The 20100-nt window shown below is 42.7% G+C and overlaps 1 protein-coding gene across 1 annotated transcript in view; it reads right to left on the reverse strand.

The window, feature by feature from the left end:
• The window catches only part of LOC137545771 (electroneutral sodium bicarbonate exchanger 1), a 252382-nt gene that overhangs the window by 191644 nt on the left and 40638 nt on the right, over positions 1-20100 (reverse strand). The window lies entirely within an intron of this gene.

Genomic DNA, 20100 nt, shown 5'->3' on the forward strand with positions numbered 1-20100 from the left:
TCTAAACATGCCTGCTATGATGAGATTATGGGTTAGCAGCAGGAACTGGAAGGGTGGGGGGATAAAATATCACTGAAAATCTCTGCCACTGAGAACACTATAGGCCTGATTTAAACTCCAGTGGGGATAATATAAGTGGTCTATAAATCCTGGACTGGAATGCTTACAAATTGACAGCTATGAAGTTGCTACAATTTGCTACCCTTGTCTGGGTCATCTTAGATCACCGTGATGGTTGTTGAGAAGCATGTGAATTAGTGGTTGTGTGACTGCAGATGAATGGAGCAAGCACAGCAACATTTGTATGGACAGTCCATACGTTATTTTTTGTTTGTTTGCTTATTTTAACCCAAATTGTACCTAACCTCTTTGGATAGCGGTGATTGAAAGCTACGCCCTGTTTGTGTCCCGTTTTTCCTGCAAGGGTGTAGATTTCAATCACTGCCTCCGTGCCACCTGCGTTGCTGCACCCGCTTGCCGTATATCAGACAGGATCCAATAAGCAAGCCAGTCAACTGTACAGACAGAGAGTTTAAATGTGTGCAGGTGATAAATGGTAATAAATAAAAAGGCATTTTTACAACATAAATTACACGATTCCTACTGAATGCCCAGCCCAATAATATTTTATGTAACCCTCTTTTAAATCTCCAATATAAACTTATAACCATGGCTTGCCCATCACTGTGTTGAGCATTTTCAGAATCTGAATCTGTAAGGTTTAGCTCCTGGATGGATGTCTGTGGCAATTTCCACACTATAAAATTAATTTTTCTGCCTAATATTCACATGCAGGCAGGTTTTCCAAGAGCTGTGACATATGTCATCGCTGTGCTTTCAGCTGGGATGATTTGGCATTCTGTAACAAACACAAAGAAATCTACTCTCGTTATTCCAACAGTGACATGTTAGGTAGTGACGCTTGTCAGCTTGACAGGCCTGAAGGCCTTCAACAATAATTCAACAGCTGTAAATCTCACACTGGTTATACTTACAGGCGCTGAAAGCTAGCATAGGCCCTGGGGCAGACAACCCTTCTGGGTTCCTGCTTGTGCCCTTCCCACAAACAGTTTGAGAATTAATATGTTTATAGGAGCAGTAAGTGTCAGAAGTAAATTATGTGCTTTCTGCTGCTTGACAGACACTCAAGGTTGCCCCATCTGGCTGCAGCCAATTCTGTCTCTAATTGTCATTAAAATCACAGGTATTAGTCTCATGAAAATACAATTGCATGTTATACCATGGAAGTACTGTATATACTCAAATATAAGTCGACCTTGTGTATAAGTTGACACAAACATTCAACTCTCTTAATTTTTTAATGGACTCAAGTATAAGTCTGCCTAGCAAAGTTAGTGATAAGTCTACCTAGCAAAGTTAATGGCTGTACTTGGGGACCAGGAATAATTAACAGCTGCACTTGGTGCTCTGTAGTCATTAACCCCTCCTATCCTTTAAGTGCAGTCAATAACTCCTCCAGGCTCCCAAGTGCAGCAGTTATTTACAACCCTTCTTGCATCCCAGCATTTCCCCCTGCCCCTTTCCTTGTAAATTGTTGTGGCCAAGGTTTTAAGACCTGTGTTTTCTTGGCATTTCCTTTATCAAGAAAGTTTCACTTACCACTGGCCAAATTGCTGCAAATAGTACACACATTACTCAGAATGCTTAGCGTTGCCTGTGACTCATGTATAAGTCGACGCTTTTATACTTTCACTTAGAGAGTCAGACCTAAATTTCTAGACTTATACTCGAGTATATATGGTACCTGCAGACTTGCTGTGCTGCCCATGGTCCTATCATTTGTGTCATTAATAGCAGGATGCCATTGCAGATAAGCATACCAGAGATTTGCTGTCAGACCGCCCCTTGAGTGGAAGCCATCCAAGCAAAAGCCGTCTGCAGAAGTCTCTTTCAAGCTGCTCTATCTGGTTTTATGGACTTTGTGAGGCCAACACCAGCCTAACAGTTGTAGCGGGATCAAAAGAAAATTAATCCCGACTAACAAATTTTCATTTACTAATTTTGTCTCTAGCTTCTCCCAAGAATCCCCCAAGGAAAATTATTAAACATTCTTTGAACCTAGAAAAAAAAAAATTCCTTACCACACTCTTTATCTTTCAATAATACTGCTGCGCTCTCCAGAGTCTGTTATAATATTTAACCAGAACAAAATTTAGACAGACTGTCTTACGAAGAGTCCTCAATATTTCAATCAGAATGTTCCATCCATTCTTGAGGTTACTGCAGGGACTTCAATTATTAAAGCACCGTTTTAGTCGCCGTTCCTAAAAATGATACAAATCTCCACATAGGGTGATACCGTTCAGGCAATCAACACTGTTTATATAATACACCACCAAAACGTGCTCCTGTGAGTCGTGTAAGTTAGTGCCAAACTGATGCACCAGTGCCCCTTCTCCCTAGATGCTCACCAGATTTTTTCCACCCCAGTCGTCAGGTGGATCAATAGTAGTGCTCAATTCCTCAAGTGAAATGTCATTAATCCTAGAAAAAAAACTTTCACATAGGGTAATACTGTTTCTATAAGTTCAAAATTGTTCCACAATATTTCTCTGTGCTGTATGCGAATAGTGCTCTCACTCCATGCAGTGTAACTCCCACTCCCTGCATAACAATATGCTCACCAGATGGAGCCCACCTCCATATACAGGTGGAAATCACGCTTAATGGTACCTCCGGTAACAAACTCTCCAACTCCTTTTCACAGAACTTAGCCTCTCCTGAGGTTTTTATTCCAATAAAATGATTCTCAAATAAAACACATAAAAAATGCATATAGCGTAAATCCGTTATGATCTGCCTCTGGACGCACACACAGACATACACTTACGCGTCCAGGGCAAGATACAGCATGTCACAAATCTCCAATCACCAATGCCCATCCGCTGTGGGTAAGGGGAATCGTAATACCGCGGCGTCCCGCTTTGATCCTCTCCTCCCGCCGGGCAGTTCCAAGTTTTTCCGCGCTAGTAGCAGTGACCGCTACTAGCGCGGAAAAACTTGGAACTGCCCGGCGGGAGGAGAGGATCAAAGCGGGACGCCGCGGTATTACGATTCCCCTTACCCACAGCGGATGGGCATTGGTGATTGGAGATTTGTGACATGCTGTATCTTGCCCTGGACGCGTAAGTGTATGTCTGTGTGTGCGTCCAGAGGCAGATCATAACGGATTTACGCTATATGCATTTTTTATGTGTTTTATTTGAGAATCATTTTATTGGAATAAAAACCTCAGGAGAGGCTAAGTTCTGTGAAAAGGAGTTGGAGAGTTTGTTACCGGAGGTACCATTAAGCGTGATTTCCACCTGTATATGGAGGTGGGCTCCATCTGGTGAGCATATTGTTATGCAGGGAGTGGGAGTTACACTGCATGGAGTGAGAGCACTATTCGCATACAGCACAGAGAAATATTGTGGAACAATTTTGAACTTATAGAAACAGTATTACCCTATGTGAAAGTTTTTTTCTAGGATTAATGACATTTCACTTGAGGAATTGAGCACTACTATTGATCCACCTGACGACTGGGGTGGAAAAAATCTGGTGAGCATCTAGGGAGAAGGGGCACTGGTGCATCAGTTTGGCACTAACTTACACGACTCACAGGAGCACGTTTTGGTGGTGTATTATATAAACAGTGTTGATTGCCTGAACGGTATCACCCTATGTGGAGATTTGTATCATTTTTAGGAACGGCGACTAAAACGGTGCTTTAATAATTGAAGTCCCTGCAGTAACCTCAAGAATGGATGGAACATTCTGATTGAAATATTGAGGACTCTTCGTAAGACAGTCTGTCTAAATTTTGTTCTGGTTAAATATTATAACAGACTCTGGAGAGCGCAGCAGTATTATTGAAAGTTTTGTAACACTGTTGGAATTCCTGCGGCGATCCCAGAGACTGATTATTATCTAAACCTATTATATTCTGAGGACTGTGGCGCAATTAATAGATATTATCACACTCTTTATCTGACAGTTGGATATTGTAGAGGTGCGTCCATTGTACTTGTACTGGAAGGAAACACACCCCTTTCTTTCTCAATTAGCTGTTCTGTCCTTAGTCTGCATTCTAAAATTCTCAAAGGACACCTGAAGGGAGAGGGATATGGAGGCTGCCAGATGTATTACCTTTTAAATAATGAAAATTGCCTGGCTATTCTGCTGATCCTCTGCCTCTAATACTATTAGCCATAGACCCTGAAGAAAGCATGCAAATAACAGAATGGTCATGGAAGTCTATGGGCAATGCAGTAAGTGCGCGGTGCTGTGCAAACATGCGGGCTGAAGGGAATCCCAGCAGCGTACTTCATGCCCAGCAGAGAGTACATCACTGAGCGGAGGTGAGGGAGGCTGGTGGCGCTATGCATATGACCCAGTTGCCACACTCTGTTGCAGGGTTATGAGTGAGGATTTCTTGCGCTGCTTTGCGGCTGGAGCATTGCGCCGCAATGCAAAAAAAAAAAAAAAAAAAAAAAAAAAGGATAACACCAGCCTCAGTTTCTCCACTGGAACAGTATGAACTTGGATGCTGGTATTTTCTAGTACAAACTCTTTCTTTAAACTGATCTTCAATGTCTTCTCCAAGTTGTTGTATCTCCAAGATGATCCAGCACAGCTCTTTCATCACAAAATTACTTTATTGGATCATAAAATGTACATAAATATAGCTGCATAGTGGCTACGGTCCACCGTTTCGGACCATTACAGTCCTTGTTCACGCCACACAGCCAAATTGTAATGATCGGCTCTGCTGTCTGCACAGGCAGACAGCTGTTTGACCATTTTGTAAATCTGAGTGCTGCAGGTCCCTGGAAAAGAGACCTGTCTCCACTCTGCAAGCTGCAGAGTTGCTGTTCTGGGGAGGAATTTGCATCCACTTGTCATGCAAATTGCTTAGCGGCTTCCTCTCATGGCTTGCAGTATAAAAACCATTTCTTTCCAGAATTCCTTGCTGGTCAGGATGGTTTGTTCCTGCTGACTTACCTGGAGTCTCAGCCTTTGCTAATCGTTTGTTAAGATTATCTTAGAGTAATTCCTTGGGACTGCACTAGGCATCCCTTCTAGCGTAGTCAGGTTGTATTATCTGTTTTGCCTTATAACTGTCTGTCTGTTGCTATTGTCTTGTCACCAGCGGCGGTCGACAGGAAATCGTTCTGTCTGTTGGGATCGCATTCGCCCTAGCGGTAGTGGCGGTGGTTCCTTCTGTATTCTGCCTTAGGGGTGCTAACCAGAGCAGCGGTTGCTACTGGTAGCCCCATCTGTCTGTATCGCATTCGCCCTAGCGGTAGTGGCGGTGGTTCCTTCTGTACTCTGTCTGGGAGTGTAGGCCAGAGCTGCGGTTGCTGCTGGCTACTCCTTCTCTCTGTCTTGTCTGGTACGAACGCTTGCTGTAGGCTCGGTGTGGTAACCGTTTAGCAAGCGTTCACGTTCTCTATTTTCGTGTTTGTGTTACATTGGTTAGTTAGGGTGGCACGCTTATCACTGGGCGCCTAACGCGCGGTGATCGTGTCTTTAACACGTTCGCTGTTGCGAATGAGTGCGGAGTTCGCAATTAGCTAGAGTTTATTTTCTCTGACGTTCTGATCATTGTTATTTGCTATGTCTTTCTTGCTACACTTGTGCTCTGTCTGATTCGGTCTTGTGTCACTATTGGCAATCGCCACTCTTGTGATTGCGTTCCCACTTCGTTTCTGCTGTTGTGTGTTCACCGTCGCTGGGTGGCGACTAGATTGGTGGACACACATACATTCTGCTTCTGTGCTCTCTCGCTCTCTTTAAGGGCTATCTAGCCCTGCATTGCTTCGACTCGTGCAATTCCCATCTGGCATCTGCGGCAGGGCAGAGGCTGTGTTCCTCTGCACTCCACAACTCCATCTGCCGGTGGGAATTTCCCTCTACAGTTGATTAGCACCATAGCTGGGTTCTGTTAAATTACACGCTTGTGGAGGATTTCCGCAGTGTCAGCGCACATCCTGTGCGCTGACCACGGAAATAATTCCGCAATAGTTACACAAATGAACAAATGCAAGAATGTTCCTTATATAGTCAAAGCTACAACATGGCAACCAATCAGAGGAACCTATGCAAATGACTGGACCTGATGGGGAACTACAGGCAGGGCCGGGCCGAGGCATAGGCTGGAGAGGCTCCAGCCTCAGGGCGCAGTGTAGGAGGGGGTGCAGAATTCATTCAGTTGTCATTTCTAATTGTGTTTGAAGCAGAGAGAAATAAGAAAAGGGGATACATGGCAGTGACTGCAAGCCAGATAACTAGATATTAAGGTGTTGGGGAGGTTGGGGGCCCTGTGGCCCTCTTAGTCTAAGAGCAATCAGTGTGTGACGGCTGGGGTGGGAGGGATGGAGGGGCGCACTTTGGTGTCTCCGCCTTGGGTGCTGGAGGACCTTGTCCCGGCTCTGACTACAGGGCTTGTCCACAAAGGGTACCGCCTTCCCACTCCATTGGTCAAACATTTTAAAATCCTGATGTCATTGCAGCAGCATAAACATGTGAATGAAAAACATCTCTCACCCTGATCTAATGCACCTATTAAATATCTAAAAAGATCCAGGGTGAAGCCCAGGGCATCCTGAAGCAGAGGGCATGGGCACAGACATGTCATCAGCAGTATAAAACTGCGTGCAAAAGTACACCGAGCGCTGCCCGCCGTCGCCATGGCAACCGACGTCACATAACCGCCAAGGCAGAAAGACGTACGCAATGACGCCTTGCAGGCGTCCAATCACCGTCGTGACGCGGGAAAACAGACGCCTTGTACACGTATCAAGATACGGAACTAACACAAAAGTACGCATGCCCAATGCTATCAATGGATGCCCTGGCTTCAACCCATAAAGTAACACCCCTAGTTCTATAATACATAGAAAAAATGTATAAGAACATAAGATACATGAGGACAAAAAGAAAAGGATCCCCAAGAGGCACCCCCCACCCCCGGAACAACAGGCGGGGGTGGGGGGTGATACGTGTACAACGCGTCTGTTTTTCCACGTCGCGGCAGTGATTGGACGCCTACAAGGCGTCATTGCGTACGTCTTTAAGCATTGGCGGTTATGTGACGTCGGTTTCCATGACGATGGCGGGCAGCGCTCGGTGTACTTTTGCACGCTGTTTTATACTGCTGATGACATGTCTGTGCCCATGCCCTCTGCTTCAGGATGCCCTGGGCTTCACCCTGGATCTTTTTAGATATTTAATAGGTGCATTAGATCAGAGTGAGAGAGGTTTTTCATTCACATGTTTATGCTCTCTGCAATGACATCACGAATTTTAAAATGTTTGACCAATGGAGTGGGAAGGTGGTACCCTTTGTGGACAAGCCCTGTAGTTCCCCATCAGGTCCAGTCATTTGCATAGGTTCCTCTGATTGGTTGCCATGTTGCAGCTTTGACTATATAAGGAACATTCTTGCATTTGTTAATTTGGCTGTGTGGCGTGAACAAGGACTGTGATGGTCCGAAACGGTGGACCGTAGCCACTATGCAGCTATATTTATGTACATTTTATGATCCAATAAAGTAATTATCTGATAAAAGAGCTGTGCTGGATCATCTTGGAGATACTACACGCTATACCCTGTGGGTACCGGAGTGGAGCACGCTTATCCCCGACATCGCTTGAGTGCGGTCTCATACATCTTTTTTGGCTGTTGAATTTCTCCAAGTTGTTGGCTGAAGTAGTACCTCTACCTTTAAAATTATGTTTTCCTAAAACTTATAAAAATAGATAGAATGCTTTTCTCGTTGCCTTTAGGATTGTATTCAAGAGTTTTACTTTTTTTACATAATTAAAAAAAAAACATCCTTTTCAGCACATACTTTTATCTTCCTTTTTAATTTCTTTTTCCATATTCTACCCTTTTTATAATCCTAATAAATTTGAAATTAATTTAATCTTTTTTTCGCTAGGTACTTCAAAGCAGTCTTTTTCTCCATTACTAGACCCCTTGGCCCTCAATATATTCACTTCTTCTCCTTCGTTCTCTACAAGGAGACAATTATTCATTTTCTGTTTAAATTACTTTTCAGCACTCTGCCATTGAAAAAGTACCAAAAATAGGTGAAAAAGTACTGTCAAAGTCTGAGTATTTTCTGGCTTGCTGGTGGTTTAAAAGGCATTTAACTGATAAATTGTGGAGATATCACCTAGGAGAAAATGTCGGAGAAACAGTGAATTGAATAAGGGCCCTCGTGTGCTTTCCACCATTGTATCGCCTACTTTCTCCTTGCAACTGACATACCACGGGCTTTCTACACATTACTATAGTTTGTGTGAATTTTTCCCAGGTCGTTTCCAGCCCCTCTAGCGGTTTGTGAAATCTATTTAATTATTTATGAACCATCCTTCTAAATCTGGATTTAATGTGTTCCTTTTTAAGGTTGTGAAATGTTATTCCTTTTACTTCTGTTCCAATCTCTACTCCCCACGAAGCATATCTGTCCACCTCTTGTCCTCTACACATAGTTCACCAAGACAAGAAGGTAGTGATCTGTCCCTAGTTCTGGCCCTAGTCTCACGCATGACTTAAAATCTGATCATTATTCCGAATGAATATTGATCAAATATAGATGGAAAGGCATAATCATGGAACGATAGCCGGTGTTTTCATGATCATTTCCAGCATGTCTGATCTGCTTCTGAATAAGAAAAAGATCTATTTTGAGCTTAGGACCAGCCGATGGCAATCAGTAGGCTATATATATTTTTTTTTGCCCAATCCAAATTTTTCTTGATCAATGATAGAATCTGAAATAAAAATTGCATGCCTAAGGACCCTTTCTCACTGGGGTGATGCGGCACGTCAAGTTGACGCACTGCTACCTCACTCCAGTGCACACCTGTGGGGTAAATCACATTGCCTGCGTCGTGGTGAGGTCCGCCGGATGTCCTCAATCTGCTACTGGTCCAGAACAACATTAATGCGTGCGACTTGCAGCGAACTGCGTTGGCCCGGGTGTCATGTTCGTCTATAGCGCCACATCGCTGCACTGCCGGTTTGCATCATGAAACCGGCCTTAGTGCAATTTCCCATTTCAAATTTACAGTACATGAATGCATGCCATTTTCAAAAAGCTCTTCACTGCATTTGCCTCATGGCTCACCCCCCATGTAACAAAACACAAAGATGTGGTTGGAGTTCCTCTCTAACTGTAAGCGGCACTAATCCAGAATATTTACCTGCTCCTTTGTTCAGTGAGTTGGGAAACCTATAAGCCTTCTGGAAACAATTGCAGGCTTAGTTGCCTGGCACACAAGATACTAATGGAAATGTGAACTAGCTAATGGTTCCAGTTGCTTGGAGTTATTGTTTGCTTTCCATGCATGATGTGTACCGAGAGTGACTTTTGCCAGAGTGCTGCCTGGACTCGATGGCAGAATTCTTAATGTGTTTAGGAACGCACCGCTTAATGCAGACATGGGATGATGATGTATTGTTACGCTGAAACTAAAATAAAAACTATATAAGACATACTCGCCTACATAAAACAATGTATGACTGTTTTGGCATGAAACGAAGAGGTAAGCAGGGAAAGATTTACAGCAGTATTTACAAACACAAAGAGCTTAGCCACACTATAAGCGCTTTTCTGAGCACTTTGTGATTGATTAGCGCTTTCTAAAAATGACTCCCATTCACTTTCATTAAAATTGCGATAAAAATCGCCACGATTGCACAAGCGCGTACATGAAAAATTGCGGCGATTTTTACAATTTTAATGAAAATGAAGGGGAGCAATTTTTAGAAAGCGCTAATCAATCACAAGCGCTCAGAATAGGGCTTATAGTGTGGCTGAGCCCTTAGGCAGGGTTCACACTTATTAAGATCTGCATCTACACTTCTGGCACTATTTGCAAAATTGTCTCTGTTTTCACGTTCGCAAAAAAAAAACCCCTACATCTTGCAGCGTAAATTTGCACATTGCATGCAAGTTCCCACTGACTTTCATTAGTTGCTTAAAAAAAAAATTACGAGAAAAAAAACAAAACACATGCGAAAAAAACTTTTGCAATGATACGTGTGAACCCTGCCTTAGGGCTCAGACACACTATAAGCACTTTTCTGAGCGCTTTTTGCCTCCATAGTTTTCTGAGAGCCTTTTTAAAAACGCTCCCATTGACTTGCATTAAAATTGCAGTAAAATCGTGATAATAGCACAATTTTATTGTCAATGGGAGCGTTAAAAAAAAAAAAAAAAAAACTCTCAGAAAGCTCTGGAGGCCAAAAAGCACTTAGAAAAGTGCTTATATAGTGTGTCGGAGCCCTTTGACAAGCTATTCCCATGCCAGTTTAGAAAACATGTTTATAAATACCGGTAGTTGTAATTTGATAAAGAATATATCATTTCTGTAATAATAGCCTGGAAAAATGTCCTTAAAGTGGACCTACACAACAGACAAGGAAGATACATATAGTTGCTGACAAATTCACCCCATGTATGTTTACAGAGAACAGCCTGTCTAATTCTCCCTTATCTACAAGTAATCTGCAAGTGTAAATCAGGGCTGTCAGCTGTGTCTGAACTGTGTAGAGGTTCTGTGCTAATATGTAAACACTGGAGGTTAACCCTTTCTGTGCTCCTAGGAATTCCAGGAAGTAAACACACTGCAAGATCTCTGTAGACGTTCTATAAGTTGTAAGAAATATAAACTTTTTTTCTTTAAACCTGAACTCTTACACAGGACAGAAGGAAACCAAAGAGATCTGCACCCTGTATGTATTTAGAGAGTTTAGCCTGTCTATAATTCCCCCTCATCTGTATCCAATCACAAGTTGTAATTTGATCTCTCCCCATGTCAGCTGACTGCCATGGCAGATAAGCTCATTTGAAATCACAGGATGTGAACAATATGTCTGCTTCCATGAAAGCAGGAAGTAGAAACACTGGAGACTTATTTTAGGATTTTTATCAGCTGTAACAAAGAAATGCTTTTCTTTTAAGGTTATTATGCTGTTGCATATCTTTTACAGCAGGGAGGAAGTTCTGAGTTCAGGTCCGCTTTAAATAATATGGCACCAACAACTTTTATTGCAATACAAAAAATAGTCAGAAATAGAGCACTGAAGCGAGAAAAAAAATATATGATATTATGATTTGGTTGTGTACTATGAATAATTACTAGAAGATTAGCAGCAAAGAAAATATTCTCATATTTTTATTTTCAGGTATATAGTGTGTTTTCTAACATTGCATCATTCTCTAATATGTGCAGATTACACAACACTCAGCATTCAAAATGATTCTTTCAGAGCAGTCTGTGAACTAAAGGGACTCCGAGCTCATCTAAAAAATAAAAGTTGTACTCACCAGGGGCTTTCTCCAGCCCAGTGCTGGTCGGGAGGTCGCGCATGCGCAGTACTTTCACGCCGGCCGCCGTGATGACGCGAGGCGGCCGGCGTGTGACGTAATCCGCGTCATATGCGGAAGGAGCAGCCCGACACTCGGGAGAGTGTCGCCCGGGCTGCGGCCTGTCAGCCATTCCGGAGCGGGGAGAAGGAGAGGAGCCAGGACGCCGGCGTGGGACCTCCCGACCAGCACTGGGCTGGAGAAAGCCCCAGGTGAGTACAACTTTCATTTTTTTGTTGAGCTCGGAGTCACTTAACCTCCTGGGGGTTTCAATTATTTCGCCCAGGAGGTGGCGCAGCACTATTTTTTAATTTTTTTTATTTTTAAATCATGTAGCGAGCCCAGGGCTCGCTACATGATAGCCGCTGTGCAGCGGCATCCCCCCACCCCCTCCGATCGCCTCCGGCAATCAAATCAAACAGGAAATCCCGTTCAGAACGGGATTTCCTGTTTGGCTTCCCCCGTCGCCATGGCGACGATCGGGATGACGTCATCGACGTCAGACGTCGTGACGTCAGAGGGAGTCTCGATCCACCCCTCAGCGCTGCCTGGCACTCATTGGCCAGGCTGCGCACGGGGTCTTGGGGGGGGGGGAGCGGCGCGGCACGGCGGGTAGCGGCGAATCAGCGCGGAGCGGCGGCGATCGGTATATACACGCAGCTAGCAAAGTGCTAGCTGCGTGCAACAAAAAAAAAATTATGCAAATCGGCCCACCAGGGCCTGAGAAATCCTCTGTGGCGGCTTACCCCGAGCTCAGCTCGGGATTAGCCCCCAGAGGGTTAATGACCTCTCCTCTGGCAAATAAAAAGAAAACTGTTCACTTACAGTTGAGATAATAAAAGTCAGAAGACAGCCCTCTCCACGACTTTTACAAAGTAGTAGAGATGAATGGCTTTTTTTGCATAGAGATAACAACTGGAGTTTCTTAACTCTTCCTGTACTGGAAACAATCACACTGATGTAGCTGATCTTAATGTTTTATTTCTTAGCTGTGCTACACATACAAATCATAATATCATAAAAAAAAATTCCGCTTCAGTGTCTCTTTAAAACTTTCGGGACCAGCTGCCTAAGGGGGGCTTAAGGACCATGCGATTTTGCATGGGGGGGAGGGCGATTGGGGGAGTCAGGCAGCCGGATCCCCACTTTGGCTAGCTGGACATGGTGTTAACTCATCTCCCAGACTCCAGCGATGAGCAGCTGTGGGCCCCTCCACTCTGGCCGGCATCCACGCTCGTACTGCCGCTCAGTTCCGGGTCACGGCTTGATGACGTCATCAATCCAGGACCCGATACTTACGTCAGAGCGAGCGGGGATGCCGGCCAGAGCGACGATCACCGGGGGAACGTCAGGGAGGTGAGTGGGTCCTCTTCTCCCCCCCGACGCTCTAACAGTGATCACTACGATCTGTTGGCGATCGTAGTGATCACGTGATCAGGAGCCAAGCGTGATGGCTCCTGATCACTGAGGGGAGATGTCAGCTGCTGGATGTAGATTTGTACTGCGTTGGTCCCCATCTGGTTAAGTTAGCACTATGAAGATTTCCAACAACAGAGACAACAAGGATCGATCATTTGGTAAACTGAGTGCAACAAACGCCTAGAATACTCATTAAAAAACAAGACTTGATCAATTTTACAACCACAAAAAGGAATTATCATGGGGAATGGGGCATTACTTTTGTGGACTCAGGCAGGGAGCACACTAGCTGCAATTGTGAACGTTTAGCCTACCCCCATTTATGCCTAAAACTAACCTAATCCCATCTATGCCTAATACTAACTTACCTCCATCTATCCCTAACACTAACCTAACCCATCTATGCCCAATACTAACCTACATCCATTTATGCCTAACACTAACCTAACCCCATCTATGCCTAACACTAACCTACCTCCGTTCATGCCTAACACTAACCTAACCCCATCTATGCCTAACACTAACCTACCTCCATTCATGCCTAACACTAACCTAAAACCATCTATGCATACACTAACACTAACACTAACATACCTCCATCTATGCCTAACAGTTTCATAATGCCATCTATTCCGAACAGTAACCTACCTCCATCTTTGCATAACACTAGCCTCCTACCTACACCTAACACTAATGTATCCCCTACCTGCACCTAACACTAAATCCGCTGTTATTCCCACCTGTAGGTTAATCCTGTAGTGGATACTATAGCAGTTATGATGCTACACCACTGCCCATGCTGCAATAAATTTGTCAAGCCGGTAGAATTACATCGACAGTATACCTACACCCAAATTTCCTAGTGCTATTATTGACAAGTCCACCTTTAGAGTAGTTTTTAATTGCAACACATTCCCTTTACATTTCTGGTGCACATAACATAAGCATGGGACTACTAGCAGATATTAGTACACTGAAGCGAAAGGTTACACCCGGAACTCGGCTGGTTCTTGAGGGGATCTGCCTTTTTGTGCAAGCCTGCGCACAACGTGATAGATAAATCTTCACCAAATTCCCACACTCCTCTAATGGCTGTGAATGTCAGGCTGTGAGACGTGCAGCAAGTACAGAACGGTGCAGGGCACAACACAAGGACATACAGCACATAAAGAGATGACTGTGCACCTATCTCTTTAAGACCTTTTATTCGGTCATACAGCCACAAATACGACAGCTTGATAAAAAGCAAAGGTGCATCAAACCTGGATGGTAGAGGGTGTGTGGTGCGCGGGGAAGGGTGACAAGGGGATGTACAGGACGGCACTACTAGCAGATATTATTATTATAATTATTTAGTATTTATATAGCACTGACATCTTCCGCAGCTCTTTACAGAGTATATGTAGTCTTGTCAGTAACTGTACCTCAGAGGGCCTGACAACCTAATCCCTACCATAGTCACATGTCTATATCATACAGTGTTTGTATCGTAGTCTAGGGCTAATTTAGGGGGAAGCGAATGAACTTATCTGTATGTTATTGGCATGTGGAAGGAAACAGGAATGCCCAGGGGAAACCCACACAGACACCAGGAGAACATTCAAACTCCATGCAGATGTTGCCCTGGCTGAAATTCGAACCGGGAACCCAGCACTGCAAGGCGAGAGTGCTATTCACTATGCCACCATGCTGCCCAGTGGTAGAAGGAGTGCTAAGATTTGCTGTCAGTCAGTGGATTAGTACAGGTGATTACTTGTGCTGTACTGGACTAGCTCATAGCAACTGTACACCTAACAGATTACTGACAGTACTGTTACTAATGCTGCAAAAATAAGGCCCAAAGAAGTTTTGGATATGCTTAGCTGGCTGCAGAATGAAATAAAAAGGTCATTTTAATAACAACAACAACATTATATTGTGTAAAGACTTACTCAGTAACAAACTATGTTGTGTGACTTTTTAAACAAACGTAGAATTTCCCTTTAACACAGCATTTGGTGTGAAAAGTCCAACATTAACAAATGCAAACCACTTGTGTCGTCTCAATCGAGGTTTACAGCAGTTCTTACATTTTTGTTTAACAAGGGTGGAATGTCCCTTTAAACCTTTTGCTCCCAGGCTCATGTTCGAAAAATTGCACTTGTGGTGGTGACTAAGCAAGTTTTATTTTATTTTATTTTTTTTGCACACATCAAGAAGACACACATTGCTGAGAGTCCTAAAATGACTTTAAAATATGTGGTATATCAGTGTGTACGTGAACAAAGAAACGTAAGAATGTGTGCATTTGTCTACAGTATGCTAAGGTAAGCAGGGCTGTGGAGTCGGTACAAAAATCATCCAACTCCAACTCTAACTCCAGGTACCCAAAATTGCTCCAACTCCTCGACTCTAGCGAAAAATCGTTCGAGCGATCAGAAATTCTGATCGGATTGGTTGTAAATAATCTCCATTGGTGGACACAATTGATTATGAACGAGTGAAAAAAAACGTCGCCCGAATGAATTTTCGACCGAAAATTTGGATTTTCTTGGTGGTCGTGATAGATAGGAAGTAAAGATTGGTTAGCTGATGGTGTAGTGAACGAATTTTCATCCGATCAGAATTTCTGATCGCTTGAACAATTTTTCGCTAGAAATTGGACCGTTAGTGGGCACCTTTAGTCTAATTTTTAACAGAGCTGTGGAGCTGGTACAAAAATTATCTGACACACTCCTTAGTTTATTAAAATCAGGACTTAAAATTGCTCTGACTCCAACTCAGACTCCACAGGGCAGAGGGCATTTTTATTAGCCTTTTGTATTAGGGATTTGTTTGTTTTGTCTTTTTGAAATGTTCTCAAGATGTACATGGTAAAAAGAGGAGGTTAAAAATCTAACTGTTTATAAGTTCTTGCATCACTTAACTGTCAATTAATCTCTTTGATATAGTCTTGGTACTTTCTCTCTTTTGTCTCTCTCTTGATAAATTGCTAGTCCTCATCGGATCAAAATGTAACTGTTCTAAATCCCTGTTGAATACTTGGATGCTCTCCTGTTCTAACACCTCCACTCCCTCTTACGGAATGTATTCCTCAACTTCTCTTCTATCCTTACTGCATGGCCCCTCATCCCGTAGTGATTCTTATGCTACGTACACACATGCGACAACGATCGTTCGTTAAGAACGACGAACGAACTTTTAATTGATGAGAGAACGACCTAAGTAAAGGTAGTTTTAAAATGTGTGTAACGATCTGATCGTTAGAACGAACGTTACATCACAGAAAGCAACTATTGCGCCTGCGCATAAAAATGAGAAGTTCCATGGAGAAATAGTGAAATGCGCATGTCAAGCCTAGTACGAACGATCGTTTCCAACGATGTACTACTTTTGCAAACGATCGTCGGTTAAAATCCGCCGAGACAGAACTTTCTTTTGTAGCGATTTGGCTCGTTCGTCGTTTGCCTTAATAGTCGGTGGTTCGTTTTTTGTAACGATCGTCGTTGGTAAAGATCGGGGAACGATCGTTACAAACGACTATAGTCGCATGTGTGTACGCACCTTTAGTCTACAAGTGCTTCTCTAACTTTTATTTCTAGGAATGATCTTCCCTCTCATTTGCCGATATCATTTCTATCTTTTCCTTTTTCATGGTCATCATGAGGTGCCTATACTGGCATCTCATGCTGGAATGAGGTAGGTCCCTTCTGGATCTAAGAGAGGCGTACTTACGGTATATCTATGCCGCCAGTGAGTTGGGCGCAGAGTGAGCCAAATGATGGGCTCACCCTGCTGCCACTCAAATCCTCATGGCCATTAAATAGTATGCCTTCTCCAAGTCGTAGCAACACGGAGGGAGAAGTAATTTGGGGTCTGTCGATCGCCGGTAGGCCTCGTTTCCATCTATGCGCTTCTGTCCGCTTTTCAGCAACATGTATCAATGTTAAATGAAATAATATACATGTATAAAATATGTATCAATAAAAAGCGGGCAAAAGCGCACTAAGTGGAAACGAGCCCTTAGCCGTACACGCTGCGGACTATAGCATAGCTGTTATAGTCACACCCAACTCAGACGGTACGTGGCCGGGGCACTGCGCCGACATCACCTGCTTCGCTAGTAGAGGAAACACACACAATATCCTCCTTCCACGCTTCTAGATCCTTCAAAAATGTAGAGTGCTTTGCTTTAAAGAGACTCCGTAACAAAAATTGCATCCTGTTTTTTATCATCCTACAAGTTCCAAAAGCTATTCTAATGTGTTCTGGCTTACTGCAGCACTTTGTACTATCACAGTCTCTGTAATAAATCAATGTATCTTTCCCTTGTCAGACTTGTCAGCCTGTGTCTGGAAGGCTGCCAAGTTCTTCAGTGTTGTGGTTCTGCTATGCACTCCCCCCTCAGGGGGGAAAGAAACACACAAATGATCTCTTGAGATTCAAAAGGAATGCTGTATACAGCCTGCTTGTGTATGGATGTATTTTCTATGTGTGGACATACTGTACATCAACCTACTTCCTGTTTTGGTGGCCATTTTGTTTGTTTATAAACAAACTTTTTAACCACTTTTAATGCGGCGGGGAGCGGCGAAATTGTGACAGAGGGGAGTAGGAGATGTCCCCTAACGCACTGGTATGTTTACTTTTGTGCGATTTTAACAATACAGATTCTCTTTAATGTTAAATTAAATTTTTTTTCCTTTGCTTTAGATTTTCATTAATCTTATCAAACCCTCTCTTCTCCTTTAATTCATCTAAATTAGCTGCACTTTTTTCAACCTGCTTTGATAATTCTGCCAACTATACAATCATCCTGCCAGACCATTTTACATCCAGATGTTAGAAGGTTGTCTGCTGGTACAATTCGTTCCCTAATCCCATGTGAGATAACTCTTGCCTTATGATAGGATTGTAGGGAAAGAAAAAAAAAAAAAAAAAAAAGACATTCCACCTAAATTTAAGTCGTCTTTCTAAAAAAGGTTCTGTGAATTTTAAAGCTTTGACATTATGCTTCCCCCTCATCTTCTCGTTGTCCCAGACTACTGCCGGCTACAGTAATTGCCAAGTCCATTTCTTGGTCAAACGCATCAGGAATTCTATAGACTATGATAAACAGAGAGAGCTCCGAGATGCCAAGCCTCTTCTTTGAAAGAGCTATAACCTACCGCTGATCATAGAGATCTCACGTCACAGTCCTAATCCCTCCCTTGATACTGCAGGTGGGCCTATTCTGTCCACTCAGGATGCCTTGGGAAAAAAAGGTCAAGCAATTAAAAAAACAAAAACAAAAATAGGCTGGCCACAATCAGTATTAATTAAAAAATCTTGCAGAATTAAAATTCTAAATATAAAGAAAGAGAACCTGGAATAAAGATTGAAACCCTTGATCACATAGGCATACTGTATATAGCCATTGGTAAGCTAGCATTTGTTACCAGAAAGAAGTATCTTCATTTCAAGAAGATTAGCCATGCAATTGCACTGACTGCAATGCACACTGATTTTCATATAATGGGTTTTACTGTATGAATGACAGTGCTTTCGTATGGTTGTCTTTAATGCGACCTTGAGATGATAGAAAAACAAGCTGTGACAAGCATGTGAAGAGGAATCTCTGTGAGCAGACAAACAGAAATGTATTTGTATGTCATATTTGTGGAATGTCCTAAAATGCACTCTTTTATAAAAAGAATCGTAAAGAATGTGCTGTTCAGCTAATTAGCCAACAGCCCTAGAGAGACTTACTGTTCGTACAAACTGCTGTTCTCGTTATTTGGCCACAAATTCCAGCCAGTATAGGCAGATTGCTTTTGTTGTGCTCTGTATTGAAGAATGTGCAGTATCTTTATCAGTGGGCTAAGTTCATTAAGTATGGACAGCTCAGAACTGGTGGGTTTACTGTCCATTGGCCTCCTCCATGTTACAGAGGGCTTTTATGGATGGCTGGTTGTGGTAGCAGTAAGGTACCTAAACAGTGCTGTACCCAAATACTGTATATACTCTAGTATAAGCCTAATTTTGGGGCCAAAAAAGCGGCCCAAAAGCGGGGGTCTCGGCTTATACTCGAGTCACTACTCTGGTCGTAAAAAAAATCATCATTGGAGTAGCACCACTAATCATATGAGAGTAGAGTATACACTGTCATGTGCTCAGGGAAGAACCATAACAATATTCATAAGGAGAAAAAGATTCCGTGAGACCTTGTTCACATTGTGTTCGGCTCGCGTGTCTGTCCGCGGTGGGCTTTTTTTTCCTGTGTTTTATTTAAGCGGTTTCCGGCGATTTTCTGCGCATTCGCTTGTTTTTGTGGGCATTTTTGTAAGTGCTTTTGCAGAACGCTTCAGTCTTTTGATCTGGAAGAAAATCCGGAAACAATAAATACAATGTATAATTTTTTTTCTAAATGCTCCTGCAATTGCTTGCCAAAAGCGACTTTGTGAGCGTTTTGTGTTTTTCCTATACCTTTCATTGAGGCAAATCGCCTCAAAAATGGCCCAAGCACCGTTTTTCTAAGTGGATCGCAAACAAACCGCTCAGATATGAACTCTCAGAGAATCATTGCACAATCGCTTTCAGGGCAATTTTGAAAATCGCCCGCGCTTCAATTTTTACAAAAACGCTTATAATGTGAACAAGGCCTTAGAGCACCAAGGCAATCATCCATGTATAATATTGTATACAAAACCGCACTTAATATAAATAATCAATATATATTTTTATTGGCTAAGTCTTGCAAAGGTTAAAAAAAAAAAAATCAGATTGTGGGGGTAACAGAGCACATATTAAAGTTACATAATAATGGAAAAATTATGCAAACTGCAATGCTAAGATTAGCTGCATGCTTGTTTCAGGTGTGTGGTTCAGACACTACTAACCAGAAAGGTCAGCAGGACTTCCAGGCAACTGGTATTGTTTCAAAGGAAATAAATATGGCAGCCTCCATAGATCTCACACCTCACGTTCCTTTTAAAGAGACACTGAAGCAGAAAAAAAATTATTATGATATAATGATTTGTATGTGTAGTACAGCTAAGAAATAAAACATTAGCAGCAGAGGCATAAGTCTAATATTGTTTCCAGTACAGGAAGAGTTAAACTCCAGTTATCTATGCAAAAGAGAGGTCCATGACTTTCAAAGTGGCAGAGTACTCTGTCTTCTGAAGCTTGTTATCAACTGTCAGTCACTCCTCTCCAGAGGACAGGTCAATAGTTCACTGGCCTGCTCTGTAAAATCATTTATAATGTTGAGTAGTGTATAAACTGCAAATATTAGAGAATTATGCAATCTTATTAAAAAAAAAAAAAAACACCA

This window comes from Hyperolius riggenbachi, chromosome 2 (assembly GCF_040937935.1).
Source record: "Hyperolius riggenbachi isolate aHypRig1 chromosome 2, aHypRig1.pri, whole genome shotgun sequence".
NCBI lineage: Eukaryota > Metazoa > Chordata > Amphibia > Anura > Hyperoliidae > Hyperolius > Hyperolius riggenbachi.